Genomic DNA, 15439 nt, shown 5'->3' on the forward strand with positions numbered 1-15439 from the left:
CCCAAGACCAGTGGTCAGGAATGATGGGAGTTGTAGTCCCAAAACATCTGGAGGCACACTGGTTGAGAAACACTGCTGTACAGTAGAATACTAAAGGTGCATCAAATCAATACCATGTATTGATATGAAGATACTGACAATAAAGTCACAAGTGCAGAATTCTACTTCTGCGTACTACGATTCTTCTACTGACCGTTACAGAGGACAATATATTAAAAGTTCAAATATCAGTTTGTTACATAGGATTTTCAAATAAAGGAAGTTGTGAAAGATCAAAAGCAGCCTTTTATTTATCTCTTTTAGACATGTCATAAATGTGAACACTGAACATTTATGACTTGAAACGTATTGTCTAAGTCTTCACTGCAGCTAAGCAAATGCCACAGAATCAGACTGTTCTTGATTAATTAAAAAACTTAATTGAAATAAAGCCACAACATCACTCTACTACAAGAAACTACAGAAATAAAGCTAACCTTGATCTTTATTATTGTGCATGCTTACAAAGTTAATAGAACGTTACTGAAGACTTTGTGAACCAAACTAAACACTATTTAAGAGCTGAAGAATTAAGACATTTTGTTTCCCAGTAAAAACTGAGAGCAGTATAAAGACAGTCATGTACAGAAATCTACTTTTTCATGCAAATAAAGCAGTACACAAATTCATTGCTTAAAGAGGATGACAAGCACTCCTTTCCCATTCACTTCACTCTTTTCAAGTTATTGCACTTGAAACATTTTTTTGGAAAAAGCTTCATGAACCAAGTCCAGTTCTCAAGGTCTAACAATGGCATTTAATTAGTGGGCTGTCACTTGAACTGGCATCTAAACTTTTGTGAAATACTCAATTCCATATTAATTCAACATCTTACAAGTCTAACAGAAAACCAATTCTTAGCATGCCCAATAAAAGCAAAGAATTAATGTTGTTAGCATGAAGCAATTCAAACATTTAGACTTCTAATCTATGCAAAGATGCCTGCCCCATGTATGACCCAAGTTTCAAATTCACACTGCCCCCCACAAAGTGTATTTGTAGAATGACTGATGTCAAGCCTAGCTCTAGAAGGCAACAAAGTCAGCCATTGGACAAGAGCCCAAGACTGGGGCCTATCCATACTATCATTTTCAGTTAATATGAAGACTGAAAACAGTCAGGTTTAAATAAATAAATAAATCTCAGTTTGCATATCCAAGCTCTTTCAGATGAAGCAGTGAAACCAATTTGTGCCCAAGAGTTGTGCACTGGTTCAACATTGAAATGTGACATTCACCATAGTTCAGAGCCCACCCAATATGTTTGATCAGAAGAACCATATAGGTAATTGTCCACAAGGAATAGAACACTAAATGTATGGAGGGGGGATGTATACAGTACTGGAGATAAGTTACTTATATGCTACTCTCAAGATATTTCAGATAGCACAAAGCCAGGGATATTAGTAAAATACTACATACCTGCTATCATACATTAAATTGCTGGAACAAGATTACAATTACAGTGGAACCTCGGTTTATGAACACCTCGGTTTACGAATTTTCGGTTTGCGAATGCCGCGGACCCATCTGGAACGGATTAATTCACTTTCCATTACTTTCAATGGGAAAGTTCGCTTCAGTTTATGAACAGACTTCCGGAACCAATTACACCCATGCTTCGGGTTAAGTACGCTTCAGGTTGTGTACTCCGCGGACCCGTCTGGAACGGATTAATCCACTTTCCATCACTTTCAATGGGAAAGTTCGCTTCAGGTTAAGTATGCTTCAGTTTATGAACAGACTTCCGGAACCAATTGTGTTCAAAGAGTGTTAAACAGTAACTTCTTTGATTGTTGCAAATATGTAGAAGACTAGTACAGTGGTACCTCGGTTTATGAACACAATTGGTTCCGGATGGGAGTACAAGTCCAACAACATCTGGAGGGCCACATGTTCAGAGAAGAAGGCATGTTAACTTGTTCTTTTTTAAATTTGCAGAATGACCAAGAAATAGGTAGGACAAAGCACACTGGCGCGGCCTGGAAATAAATTGATCACAAGATGAAGGTTTTTAAAAAAATTATGCATAGTGTAAATTCAATGGACACAGAAATTCATACTACTAGAATCCAAAGACATCGGTTAAAACTGAATACTAGAAGATTCATGATAACCCAAATGAAGTACTGCACGCACAGTATACTTAAACTGGAATTTTCTACCAGAAGATGTGGTGATGGTAACCAGCTAGGGGAGTAGACATGTTGAATTAAATAGAACTTCAGAGTAGACATTGTTAGAACTGCACTATTAGATGCCTTTAAAGCTAAGAAACGTACAACTACAATATAAGTAAACAAAACACACTTTTTTGGTTTTGACTTTAACACAGAAACTAGGTTCTAAGTAGGCTAGATAAATAAACTGTATATATTCTATTATACTAAACACTACATTCAGAATTAACAAATAAGCCATATAAAATGTTTTTTTCATTTTACTTATTTCAGCATTTTAAAGGGATACTAAAATCATATCTAACTCAGTTTGTCACTAAATTACCATCTTGTCACATGTAGCAGTAAGCACACATATCACACACAGAAACAAAAACAAATCACAACAAACCACATACATACTTTTGCCAATTTCTCATACAATGCTCAAATCTTTCTACTGTTTGAGCAAGCAAATAATTTTCCTATCACCAAGCTTCCCTTCAGTAATTCCTTCAAATCTTCTCTCAGGCCTCTCCGCCTTCAAAGGTTGAGAGCCTTTCCTTTGCACCAGACTTTCCCTTCTTCCACATTAGAAGTTTCACACAATGTATTCTACAGCTCATCCTCAGAAGTCCATTACAGTGGTACCTCGGTTTATGAACACAATTGGTTCCGGAAGTCTGTTCATAAACTGAAGCGTTCATAAACTGAAGCAAACTTTCCCATTGAAAGTAATGGAAAGTGGATTAATCTGTTCCAGACGGGTCCGCGGAGTACTCAACCTAAAGCATACTTAACCCGAAGCATGGGTGTAATTGGTTCCGGAAGTCTGTTCATAAACTGAAGCGTTCATAAACTGAAGCGAACTTTCCCATTGAAAGTAACGGAAAGTGAATTAATCCGTTCCAGATAGGTCCGTGGCGTTCGTAAACCGAAAATTCATAAACCGAGGTGTTCATAAACCGAGGTTCCACTGTAATGAGCACACACAACTCTAAATGAAAGCCATACCATAACTCCCTTATTCTGGTTAAAACTAGACTATAAGTAAACACACAAACCCCTGTGTTGATAAATGTGACTCAGCAATATCAAAAGCAACACGATGGCCAGAAACAACTGCAATATGAAAAACTTCATCGTGTTGCTTTTGATATTGCTCAAACTTGACTATGCCACTCTCAAATGACAGAGTTATGAAAAAGTCAGGAAAACTGAGACCTCAGGAAAATAGGGGTTACAGAAGGAAGGATGCACAGATTGGGTTTCATAAATCATTGCTAACAGGTCTATAAACAAGCAAGGTTCAAGAATTCCCAAGTGCGAATCAAAAAATGATTGTTAAATAAGAAGAGTGAAGCACTGAGAGTCAATTAATGCTGCATGTTCCATTGCCTCAGATTGGAAGGTGGCAGGCAAAGGGAGATGAAGAGGGAGAACAAGCACTGCTGGTTGGAGAGAAGCTGGGACAGCTGGAGAAAAAAAATAGCACAAAGAGGTACAGGGGCCAGATAAGAATATCTAGTGTGTGTTTTACAAAGTAGGGAACAGAAGCCTCGCAAACAATTTAGAAGGTGGGCAAGATTTCATTCAGCGATCCTGTGGTGCAGAAACTGCAATATGCTTTAATTTGGTTTCCAGGCACTTCTGACCAGTTCTGCAAAGGCTCTTTTACAAATCCAAAGTACAAAAACAGTACAGAATTTTAAAAGCAAATGGAAGAAGTGTGGATAAAAGAAATGGCATTACCAATGCAAGCGGAACCACACATCTCTATACAAAACAAAGTCAATATAAAATGTGATACAGCCAAGTCTTTGTTTCATTGCTTTTGCCCAGCTAGCTCAGTTGGCTAGAATACGGTGCTGATAATCCCAAGCTTGCAGGTTCAATCCCCATATGGGACAGCTGCTTATTTCTGCATTGCAGGGGGGGACTAGATGATCTCCAGGGTCCCTTCCCAACTCTACAATTCTATTCCTTCCACCATTATCCTGGTTTGTACATAATGCTAAACAATAAAGTTATAGCCAATGAAGACACTGCGCTTGTGGAATTACTTATGCTCACACAATGGAACTTCCTCTCATTTCTCTTCCACACACACACACATCTGCTGGCACAGGGTCCCCTAACACTTTAAGAAGATGGGAGGCAGAGGGATAAGAGAGGAGGGAACGTTTCATTGTGCAAGTGTAAGTCATTCCACAAGTTCAATGTTTCTAGGAACACAGAAATTCTCAATTTATAGAAATTAAAAATACCTGTACACTCTTTGAAGTTTTGTATCAGTTAATTTGTACCCTAAAATAGTGTGTTCAGTTATTAAACTACTCCCTTGGGATAAGCTTATCTGCAATGCAGTCTTTATGAAGAGGAAGAGAAGAAGGATATCAGGAGGAAACAGAAGTCCAAACGTAACAATATGCTAAGGGACCTTGTGATCTCCACTAAACTTGTTTCCTGACTCACTAGGATTGAGTGCACTCCTTAGTAAAACTGAAAGCATGGCATTTACAAAATGTTAAAAAGTGAAGTTTTAACCCGTATATTCCGGCGTATAAGACTGGGCGTATAAGCCGACCCCCAACTTTTCCAGTTAAAATATAGAGTTTGGGATATACTCACCGTATTAATAAGATGACCCGGCGTATAAGACGACCCCCGACTTTTGAGAAGATTTTCCTGGGTTAAAAAGTAGTCTTATACGCAGGAACATACAGTATGTAGAAATTATCTGTCTCAAATATAATACTTTCCCACTATTTGAATAAAAGTTAGTCATGTAATTTTAGTTCTTTAATATTTTAGTCTTTAACAGTTATTGAATACCCCACACCAAATTCTTTTTCAGTATACAACATATATAAATGGCGAGGAAGAATCTCTCTCCCACAAATGTATAGGGAGATAGAATATTAGAGAACAGCACATATCTCACTATCCACAGGTATCTTTGAATAAAACTGTGATTGGATATACTTGTGTGTAAAGTTTCTTTGAAATAAAGCTTACATCCAGAGATAAAATTCAGTTGAAACAAAATGATAAATAGGCCAAGGGTGGCAATTACGTACTGTATACGCTATTAGTAGGAATAGGATATCGTGCAAATGTTTCTCCACAAAGGCCAATCTACAGATTACCTTCTCCACACAGGTTACTTCTACATACCCAAATGTAGTATTTAATAGAACTTGCTATGTGGAACTTCCCAATCAGGAAAGCTTTCATAGTTGTAACAGATGCCTTCTACACTGCTAGTGCAAAAACTTCTCACACAAGACCTGAAAGTAATTGTGAGTGGTAAGAAAATCTTATTAGAACTGCAAGGATCAGTGTAGCAATCTGGGTTAGATATTAGTTAGATACACATGCTTGCCATGAAGAAGTGGACAGCCATATTGAGAAGGTATTATGCAGATTATTCACAAGAGTTCAGCATAGCAGCATAATGAGCAGTTATTGTAAAATCTATCACTGATCCCCATAACAACTTCCTACAGGTGACCAAAAGTTCAATTTTCAAAACAGGAAACAAACATAATAAACTGCCACAGCCAAACTGAATTTAGACTCAAGTCCAATGTTCAGCTAACATGTTAGTATCTGCCTACAAGTGGCATAGTTGGTTACAAGTCACCAACACTCTTCAATTGCTAGCAACGCTAGAGGTCACATTATAGACTCGTGAGTGTTTCTCAGAATTCCCACCAATAAACTACAAAAACCACGTATCTTAATAGGAGTAAGAACACCATTCCTGGAACAATATACGGGAATAATTATTCCAAAGAAAATGCAAGCAAAAGTAAATCCACTGAGATGCACTCACCAAGAAGAAAAGTTAGATTGCTCCAGCCTCCATACAGTCTGAAATCTAAGTAAAGAAAAAAAATTAACAGCAACACAACGACTGGCTAACAGAGATGGGAATCAGAGGTTCCACAGAAGCTTCTAGGCTACAATTCCCATCAATCCTGGCTACTGCTCATTTTGGGTGAGCTGATGGGAGTTGCAATTCAAAACATCTAGGGGGCACTGGAATGAGGAAACCTTCCATAAGGTTACCGGTAACTAGTACTCATTGTTCTTATTGAAGCACTACCCTTTGTGAAATGATATCAAAAATATTTCCCCTTGCTAGAAGATCCATTTAAAGCAGGCTTCCTCAAACTCGGCCCTCCAGATGTTTTTGGCCTACAACTCCCATGATCCCTAGCTAGCAGGACCAGTGGTCAGGGATGATGGGAATTGTAGTCTCAAAACATATGGAGGGCCGAGTTTGCGGAAGCCTGATTTAAAGGATTGACCATAAAAAGTGACAAATACTTAAACTGAATAAATGTTGATCATGTGTAGATTGACTCATTTGTTTGAAGACTGCACACCTGCCTGAAGGGCCACCGAGAATGTACAATACCACTGTGGAGGCTGCTGTAGGCAATTTGGGTAGCCTACATGATGGCGAGTGTAGTATATTCTATAAGTGTTACCCCGTTCCCATTGGAATGTAAGAACTCAGAACAAAGGTCCAGCATACTGTTTTCAGTGGCCAACAAAATGCCTATGGAAAGCCTACAAGCAGGACCAGAGTCTGACAGCACCCACCCTATCTTTTTTTTCTTAATTAAATTTGGATACTGCCCTTCATCCAAAGATCTCAGGGCAGTACAGTGGTACCTCAGTTTAAGAACAGTCCTGTTTATGAACGATTTGGTTTACGAACTCTGCAAAACCGGAAATAGTGTCCTGGTTTGCGAACTTTACCTTGGTCTAAGAACGTAATCCAAACAGTGGAAGGGCCCTGGCGACGGGAGGCCTCACTAGGGAAAGCGTGTGGTATAAGAACGGTTTCGGTTTAAGAACTGACTTGCGGAATGGATTAAGTTCGTAAACCAAGGTACCACTGTACCTTGAATTCAGGTGCCAAGCATTCGGCATATTGTCTCCCACCATAGCTATTATAGCTAGTAGTCATTCACATTCACTCATCCTCCATTGATCTGTCTAATCTTCTTTTAAAGACAGCCAAGTTGTTCCAAAGTTATAACCTTTCCTCAGAGGGGAGTTGCTTCACCCCCTTGCTGATTTTGGTTTATCAGTAGTCCCCTGTGTGGAGGTTGGAATGTTTGTATCATCCCCAATTCAGCTGAGAACCACTACTTCACTACAACAAAGCATGGGCTTAATGGGCAGAGGAATAAAATAGGATGATAACTTCAGTGAACAAACTGCAGAGAGTTCCAATACAACTGGTTGTAGCAAATCCGCAGTTGTCACAATCCAAACCACTCGGTTCCAAACTTCGTGAGAGCACAACCGCCCCAATTTCTACTCCTTTTGCCAACGGGATGTAGAGGCAGATCAATTTGGGGTCTTTGGGAACCGTGTGCCCTTTGCAAACAACTCCATGCAACTTCTACCCTTTTTGTGATGCGCTCTTCCCAACAGCGGCCACTATTGATAGCCCTACCCACATAAAGAGAACATAGGGAGCATCCTACCGGGCAAGCCCACCGAATGCCTGTAGGCACCAGTGTCCCATTTCCTATAGGGCATGAGGCACCCTCACCTCCAAGTGGGAGAAGACCCACGGGCCACAGAAGTTCGTTTTAGCTACATGGGGCTCTGGCTCGAAATAGGAAAAGCCCCGTCCTGGGGAAAGGGCAGGGTTTTGAAGAAGTAGGGCCACAAGAAGTCAGCCAGACAATGGGGCAATGGTGTCTGCTGCCCCGTGGAGTGTGTGTGTGGGAGCTTCTGGAAGGGGGAACGACCCTCAAAAACCCCAGATCCCCGATCTGCTTTGACTAGCAAAGTTGCCTCGAGCTCAGGCAAGGAGGAGGAGGAGGAAGAAAGGCATAGAAGAAGCCGGTGTACTGGCTCTTCTCAGGTGTGCTGCTGCCGCCGCCGCGCCTCAACTCACCTGGCCGCCTCTTCGCCCTCCGCACCCAGTAGCAGCGCCGCAGCCGCCCCTCCCGGGACTCCGCCGCTGCCTCCGTCGCGGCCGGCGCTCGGGGGACTCGGCCCCACCACGAAGCTGGGAGGCGGCCGCCCACACATCCGGGGCGCGGGGAAGGCCGTGGGGGGGGGGGACACGCTCCCCTTCCTCACAGGCGGCGGCGGCGGCAGCAGCAGCAGCAGGCGAGAGGGGAGCTGGTCCCCCTGCCGCCGCCCCGGCTTCTCATCCCCGAGAAGGCTCCACTCCACTCGCGCCTCGGTCGGTGTCGGTACTGGCCCGCCTGCGGCCTTTGCCCTCGCCACACTGGTAACCTGCTGCCCGTCACCGCCCCCCTCACTCCAACTTCCCGGCCAGCCTCCCCGCCGCCATCTTGTTTCGGGGTGGGAGGGGGAGAGTGCGAGAGCGACTGCTTTCGAGCGCACGCGCGGTCGAGGGAATCCCGGCTTGTTGGGAGACCAGAGGGGGGGGGGAGAAAGGAGCACGGCGCGCCTGCGCGGGAGAGCGTGGCGTTAGCTTTTCACACCTGCTGAGAGAGAGAGAGAGAGAGAGAGAGAGAGAGAGAGAGAGAGAGAGAGAGAGAGAGAGAGAGAGAGAGAGAGAGAGAGAGCACAGCTGGGAAAGGGGCGGGGCTTGGTTGTCTCCCTTGCTTGACAGCGTGCGGAGGGAGGGAGGGAGGAAGAGCCAGTCTGGAGCTCGGCTGCAAATTAATGTTGCATGCTTCTGCGCTTCTGCAGCGATTGGGAGGGGATAGAGGGGGAAACCACGTGCAGGGAGCGGCAAAAGCGAAGTTGCTGCGTTCCAGCAAGGAGATAAATAACTGTATGCAAGTTTTAGAAGACATGTGAAGGCAGCCCTTCGGATAGGGATGTTTTTAATGTTTTATGCTTTTGTATTTGTTGAAGCCGCCCAGAGTGGCTGGGGCAACCCAGTCAAATGGGTGGGGTACCTAATATTAGGCCTGGCACCTTCATTATATACCTTTAGGCGCCAGACAAAAACGGCCGTCTTTAACCAGGCCTTTGGTTGATCTGATTGATATCCTACGCCCTTTTAAAATGTGGTGGGGGGTGTCATAGGGTTGTTGTTGTTTTTATTTGATTATGTATTTTGTGGTTTTATATTCTGATGTTATGCTGTGAACCGCCCTGATATAGGGTGGGTATAGGGTGGTATATAAATTCAATAAATTATTACAGTACTACCATATCATCATCATCATCAATCCTGTTTAAGAGGAGCCGGAACTTGCCACAAACACCTTCCTTGTTCTCTTATACAGTCATACCTTGGGTTGCGAATGCTGCAGGTTGTGTGTTTTCGGGTTGCGCTCTGTGCCAAACCCAGAAGTACCAGAACGGGTTACTTCCGGGTTCTCTTACTAGTATCTATGTATAGTATCTTACTAGTATCTATGTATAGTTTGTCATATGTATGTATGTATGTATGTATGTATAGTTTGCCATATGTATGTACATAGTATTTATGTATAGTTTGTCATATTAATACCTTACGTTTGTCATAGTAATACCTTACATTTATATCTAAATGTGTGAAGCACCCTCAAGTACTTTATTTTGAAACACTCTAAGCCTTAGTAATTAGTTAGTTCCATATTTTTCTGGACTATTCACAGTTTGCGCCCATCTATTTTCTGGATGCTTCTCGAGCAATCCACAATCTATTTTCCCAGTGTTATTGCCTCAGCCATTCATTTGAACATGCTTTAATTTGATCCTCAGTTTAAAATTTTCCAAATGCCAAAATGCAGGACAAGCCCTCTGAGGTTTAGGGTATGTTACCATGTGATTAAGTGCTTAAGGACACTTCTTGGTGAGTAGGTGCCCTAAGAAGAATATTAGAACAACTGAAGATCCTAAATTCTTTATCTTTGTTTAAATCAGAATAATCTGAGACCCTATGCAGTTTTATGCCACACCAAGGAAACAATTTGTCTTGTATGAGACAGTTAAATACCTGTTAAATATAGTATGAGAGGGCCTATTATACTACACATTGTACAATCCCAGCCTGAAGGCTGAACTGAAAACATGTACAGTAGGCATATTTGTGGTTTGGAAAAGCTAGAGGAGGGGAAATAGTGTGGGGAAAAAGATGGAAATAGATTGGAGAACATTCAGTTACAGTTGAGGCATCAAAACCACCATAAAACCACCCACAACCGTTTTCTTTCTAAATAAACCAAACTTAATTTTTCAATCAATTTTTTTTACATTCTATTAATTTTATTATTTCATTCCACCTTAAATTAATCATTTCCAATCATTTTGTTCCATCTAAAATGAATTCTTTCTGAACACGAAGAACCCAAAAACTATATCTTATATTCCAGATGTGGTCTCACTAATGCTAATACAAAGAAAACATCAGTTCTTCCCAAATAAAAATACATCACGAAATGCACTCAGGATTTACATCCACTGTATTTAGAGCTACATCACACTTAGTCATCATGATTATCTGATACCCTGAGACCTTTTGACCTCTATTATTTTGAACTAATGAAGCACCCGGGCATAATAAAAATGCTTACTTGTTCCCAAATGCATGACATTGTAATATTGAACTTTTTTCTTTCTATTATTTGCACCATCATTTGACAGCATGTGCTTAGTGGCTGGAAACACCATTAATAATTCTTAAGTGAGTCACAGACATTTGTGGTTTTAATAATGACTGGAAGTCTGATTGCCCTGCCTAATTTATTATGAGTGTGCTCTCTTTGTAATGGCATTAGAAGCTACGGTATAATCAAGGCTTTATTTCAGAGCTGCTAAATATAGTTACTGTCCTCCTACAAGTTTATAGATACTAGTCTTCTACATATTTGCAGCAATCAAAGAAGTTATTGTTTAACACTCTTTTGTCTCTTTTGTTCACAGCTGGCAATCTTTTGCTTGAGGTTGTTGTTGTTGTTTTGGTACAAAAAAGTGTTGATTTTTAAATAATAGGGTGAAATGCAGATCCATGTAACTTTAACATCCAATTTAAATGTTAAATTCATGGGATTTTATAATTGGCTTCTAGGGGATGTAAATTGCACCCTAGTTTGGTAAGCACAGGCAAATGCAGATTCATACCAGCACCTCTCATTTGCTGCCCACATTTTCTTCTTCTTTAAAGCATCTTGTAATATTTTCTGTAAATGTAAACTGTTAAATATTTTTATCTATGCAATATCATGTGTTCATAGATATTATCCTATATATACACAGTGTGGTGTATGAGAGGACTGGGGTGGGGAGAGGACATTTTGCTGCTTTGACTTGGATTCGTATTCCTAATCATTATCATTTTAAAACATAGCAAGAAGTGTAAATTGGATGTATGCAATGTGCTGCCAGGAAGGGGGGGGGGATTAACAATGTATTTTAAATGAGCTATATATGTTGGGCATTTTCTTCACTATCTCCAGTCTTCTCAGAGAGATTGCCAAATTAGAAGTTGGCTACAACTTGGAAAATTGCATACATTTAATATAATGTTTAAAGAGCAAAGAGAAAGTATTCAAGAAACATGGCAAATATTAAAATACAGCAAAAATAAAAATGTACTAAACAACTATTCAACAACCTTTTGGATATGATTGTACCCTGCCCGCACTTAAAATTACCTGGAACATTAGGTCTAATTTGTTGTAAATTGGATGTTCAGGATCTCTGCGACAAATAAAATAAGGCGTTGGGGTGTCCCATTCAGCTCAATCAATGAAAAGTTGCTTTCGCGTCTTTATGTTGTGTTTATTTAGAGTTAAAACTAAGACTGATTCAACCAAAACTGATGTTCTGGGTCTTAGTACAGGAAGGAATTGGCTATACTGGTGAGTTAAGGGTCTATGATTTTGGCCTGCATTTTTGCTTTTTCTGGTCAGAAATTGCTATTAACTTTGTTTTAGAAAAACCCTTGGCATTTGCTGATAATTCATGCACTTTTAAATTATATAACATGGACAACCAAAGTGGACCCTGCAAGACTTTGTGGCTGCAAAGATACTTAACACAGTTGATTTCCACAGTTGATCCAGAAAAAAACTAAAACAAGATAACAGGACATGTTTTGCCAGGAGCAGGTAGGGTGGTTGAGTGGTGGCATTTACCCGACCTCTGGTTGGTTGCATCACTGCGATTTACCAGAAGGGAGAGGGAGGGGGCAAGGCAATGGCGAGATTGGTGTGGTACACAAATTGGCAGGAGTGCCAGGCTGACTGCTCCATGACACTCACTTTGCCATCCCTTTGCTCTCCCTTTATACCTCCCAGTGACACAACCAACTGGAGGTTAGCTGAGCACTGCTGCACCACCCATGCCGCCCATTACTGGGTTTTGCTTATAAACTTAAATGAAAAATGCAGGGATCTTATTTTAGTTCAACCTGCAAATAGTGATGCAATTCACTTCATTTGCACCAACATTTTTAGTGTCAAATCTGCATTGCATGATGACACTTGCACCTGAAGTATATAAATAACATACAGTACTGTAATCATAAAATGAAGCTGTGGCGTGCTGACTTGGTAACTTTAAAGAAAATAACTGCGAGAGGATAATGTATATGTTACAATAGTAATACAATAAATCAGAATAGGTATAAGCAGCAGGAAGGGAAAACAGAGAACGCTCCATGTTATTTACCAAGGGGATTTCTATTTATTATTTCAGATAGAAGCAAACTGTTCTTTAAGCCTCCTGGTTTTCGAAATATGCTAAAGTGTAATATGATCATTATTGAGCAGGCAACAGAGCACTCGGAGCAACCTCATTACTCAATATGCCAATAGTTCTTTGGCACTGCTTAGGACTGGTCCACAATTAAAAAAGAACAATTGAGCCAGTCCTGCAGGGAATCTACTGAAATACCACTCGGCTCTGCTTCCGTTTTGTTTTGAGCCTTCAGTTGGACTGACAAAGGGAGGCAACATTTGATAATGAGATTGAGTACAGTATATCCTAGAGATTAAGGGCCAGCCAGATACATATTGCAATTGTCATTAATAGGAATGTGCAAATTGGCACATTCCTATTAATGTGCCAATTAATTGCCCAGGGGTGTAAATAATAATAATTTTCATTAAGTTTACTAAAAGCACAATCTCTCAGAATCTACCAAGAAGTAAGGTCTGTTGAGTTCAGTGGGGCTTACTCCCGGGTAAGTGCATATGAGATTGCAATAATTTTTTCCCAGCATTCTGTAATTTGCTTTATTTTCAGTCATCTTAACCTCAAAGATATGTACTTGGAAGGCAAGCTGCAATTCTAAACACTTCTCTTATGGATTGAGAAAGCATGCTTACAGTTTCAATGCCTCACTTCTGACACTTTTAAATAAATTTGCTGCAAATCCCACCTTCTGTAACAGTTCTTTGTCACCTGCTCTTCTATGGCAGATGTGCTTGACTGACAGCTATATACCTAATTAAAAGTACCGGTAAACTCCCACTGATTATTACGAGGTAACCAGCCCAAGTTGATTTTAACCAGTTCAAAGCCCTGGATCCATTGGTGTCTTCCAAGATCACCACCTCTTTGGAAGGTGTTGCTTAGGGTTTTCAGGGGAGAAGAGAAGTAGGAAAGCCATTCTGTTTTAGTGGAACAACATTTTCAGGCATTAGGATTCAAGCCCATCTTTTGATTTAGTGTGATAGTTCTGAAGTTGACTGGATCCAAACTGGAACTCCTTCCTTCAGATACGGTACATTATATTATTTTCTTTTTTAATAATAATAATAATAATAATAATAATAATAATAATAATATCTATTTAACTGACTGTATTGGAATGGGAATGAAACTTCAGCAGGATCAGTGCAGTGCAGCAGTAAAAAGGACTGAGGAGCAAAGTGTTCCCAGGCTCCTCTTTGGGTGCCCACACATTTGTAGAGTTTCAGGAAGCCTTAGTTTGGCTTGCCATGTTGTGTGAACGGGCTCTGTGAATTCCACCTCAACAAATGAACTCCTGCATTTGCTGAGGATGTTATTGAATAAAGATTGGCCCTCTAATTAGTCTGAGCAATAAAACGAGGGAATCCTTTCCATTCCATCTAACAAATGTTGTAAAATATTTTCCAAATCACTGTATCACCTTGGACAAGGAACCAGGCTAGATGACATGTTGGATGTGTTGTGTAGGGCTGCTTTGCATCAGATCTGCATAGCTCCCAAACGTGGAGAGTTGCCAGCTGCAATATATCTTCACTGACTCCCAATCCGCAGTAAAATGCAAAGCACACGAGTCATGTCAGGTTTGAGCAGCTTTAAAAAAAGAATGATATACTGCACTCCTTGGAAATATTACGGTCCAACTTCATTTCCTCAGTTCTTTCATGTGCTGGCTTGCAGTTTTCTAGCCTAGCATATTCCCTTTCCTTGCACGCGCACACACCTACCCACACACACAGAGAATGGCAGAAACTTGTTCTATGGTTTGTGAGTTAAGGTAGGATCCAGAAGTTTATATATGTATTTTGAACTCTAACCTAAAGGGCTTTAACCATGTATGCCAACATACCCACATACTCAATTTCTTGCTCTTGGGTCTTCATGTTTTTAGAGAGCATTAGTACGATGTTTTTTTGAACCTACCCATTAATTTTCCAGCTTGTTTTCAGTGGTGGCTACTCAGAGAAAGACCATATTAAATAATGGCTAAATTCAGGAAATGCTGACACTGTCTGAGTTTTCACATTGTGGTAAGCCATGGATAATTGTTTGCCATGAATGCACAGATTGCTCCTGCTTTGCTTCTCCCCACAAGTCAGTGGGAGCAACAAATGTCAATCTTTGCCTTATCTTTATTTCCAGCTTAGAGGTTGTAGTATGTTTTGCGCCAATCCATGATTGCTAAGCCAAGAACCAACCTTGGCTTCAGATTGTGGTTTGTTTGGAACAAAACATGATCTCCATTTTGTATGTAAGAGGGATGTGATCTATTAAGTCATGGCATGCCATTAGCAGTGGCTTATCGTGATGTACAAAGGATTCTCTTGAATCCTTTAGCTTTCGGTGTCACTTTATGAAAACATTTTTTCTTTTTTTATCTGTACTCGAGATATGCATTCCTACCTACTTAGTTGAGCACTTCCCTATTCATGTACCTGACAAATTGTATTTTGGACTATGAAAGCTTATGCCACAATGAGTTCATTAGTCTTTAAGGTGTTCCAAGACTCTACCCCCCCCCCCCGCCCGCAACAAATCCCTCACCCTCTATAGTTCATTTTCAATTACTGTAGTTTTGCATCTTCATTTAACATTCTAGTTATT

At 40.6% G+C, this 15439-nt stretch overlaps 1 protein-coding gene across 2 annotated transcripts in view; it reads right to left on the bottom strand.

Moving 5' to 3' along the window:
• Positions 1-8557, bottom strand: part of APC (APC regulator of Wnt signaling pathway) — a 62101-nt gene extending 53544 nt beyond the window's left edge. Inside the window, exons 1-2 of one of the 2 annotated variants that reach the window (XM_035099971.3) lie at positions 8127-8557; positions 6036-6080 (exon numbers count right to left, since the gene is read on the bottom strand). The gene's annotated coding sequence lies outside the window, so the exon portion shown is untranslated. The remainder of the gene's footprint in view (positions 1-6035; positions 6081-8126) is intronic. The other variant, XM_060280154.2, reaches the window with a different exon arrangement.
• Between the last annotated feature and the right edge of the window lie 6882 nt (positions 8558-15439).

Source organism: Zootoca vivipara, chromosome 10, assembly GCF_965207765.1.
Source record: "Zootoca vivipara chromosome 10, rZooViv2.hap1.1, whole genome shotgun sequence".
NCBI lineage: Eukaryota > Metazoa > Chordata > Lepidosauria > Squamata > Lacertidae > Zootoca > Zootoca vivipara.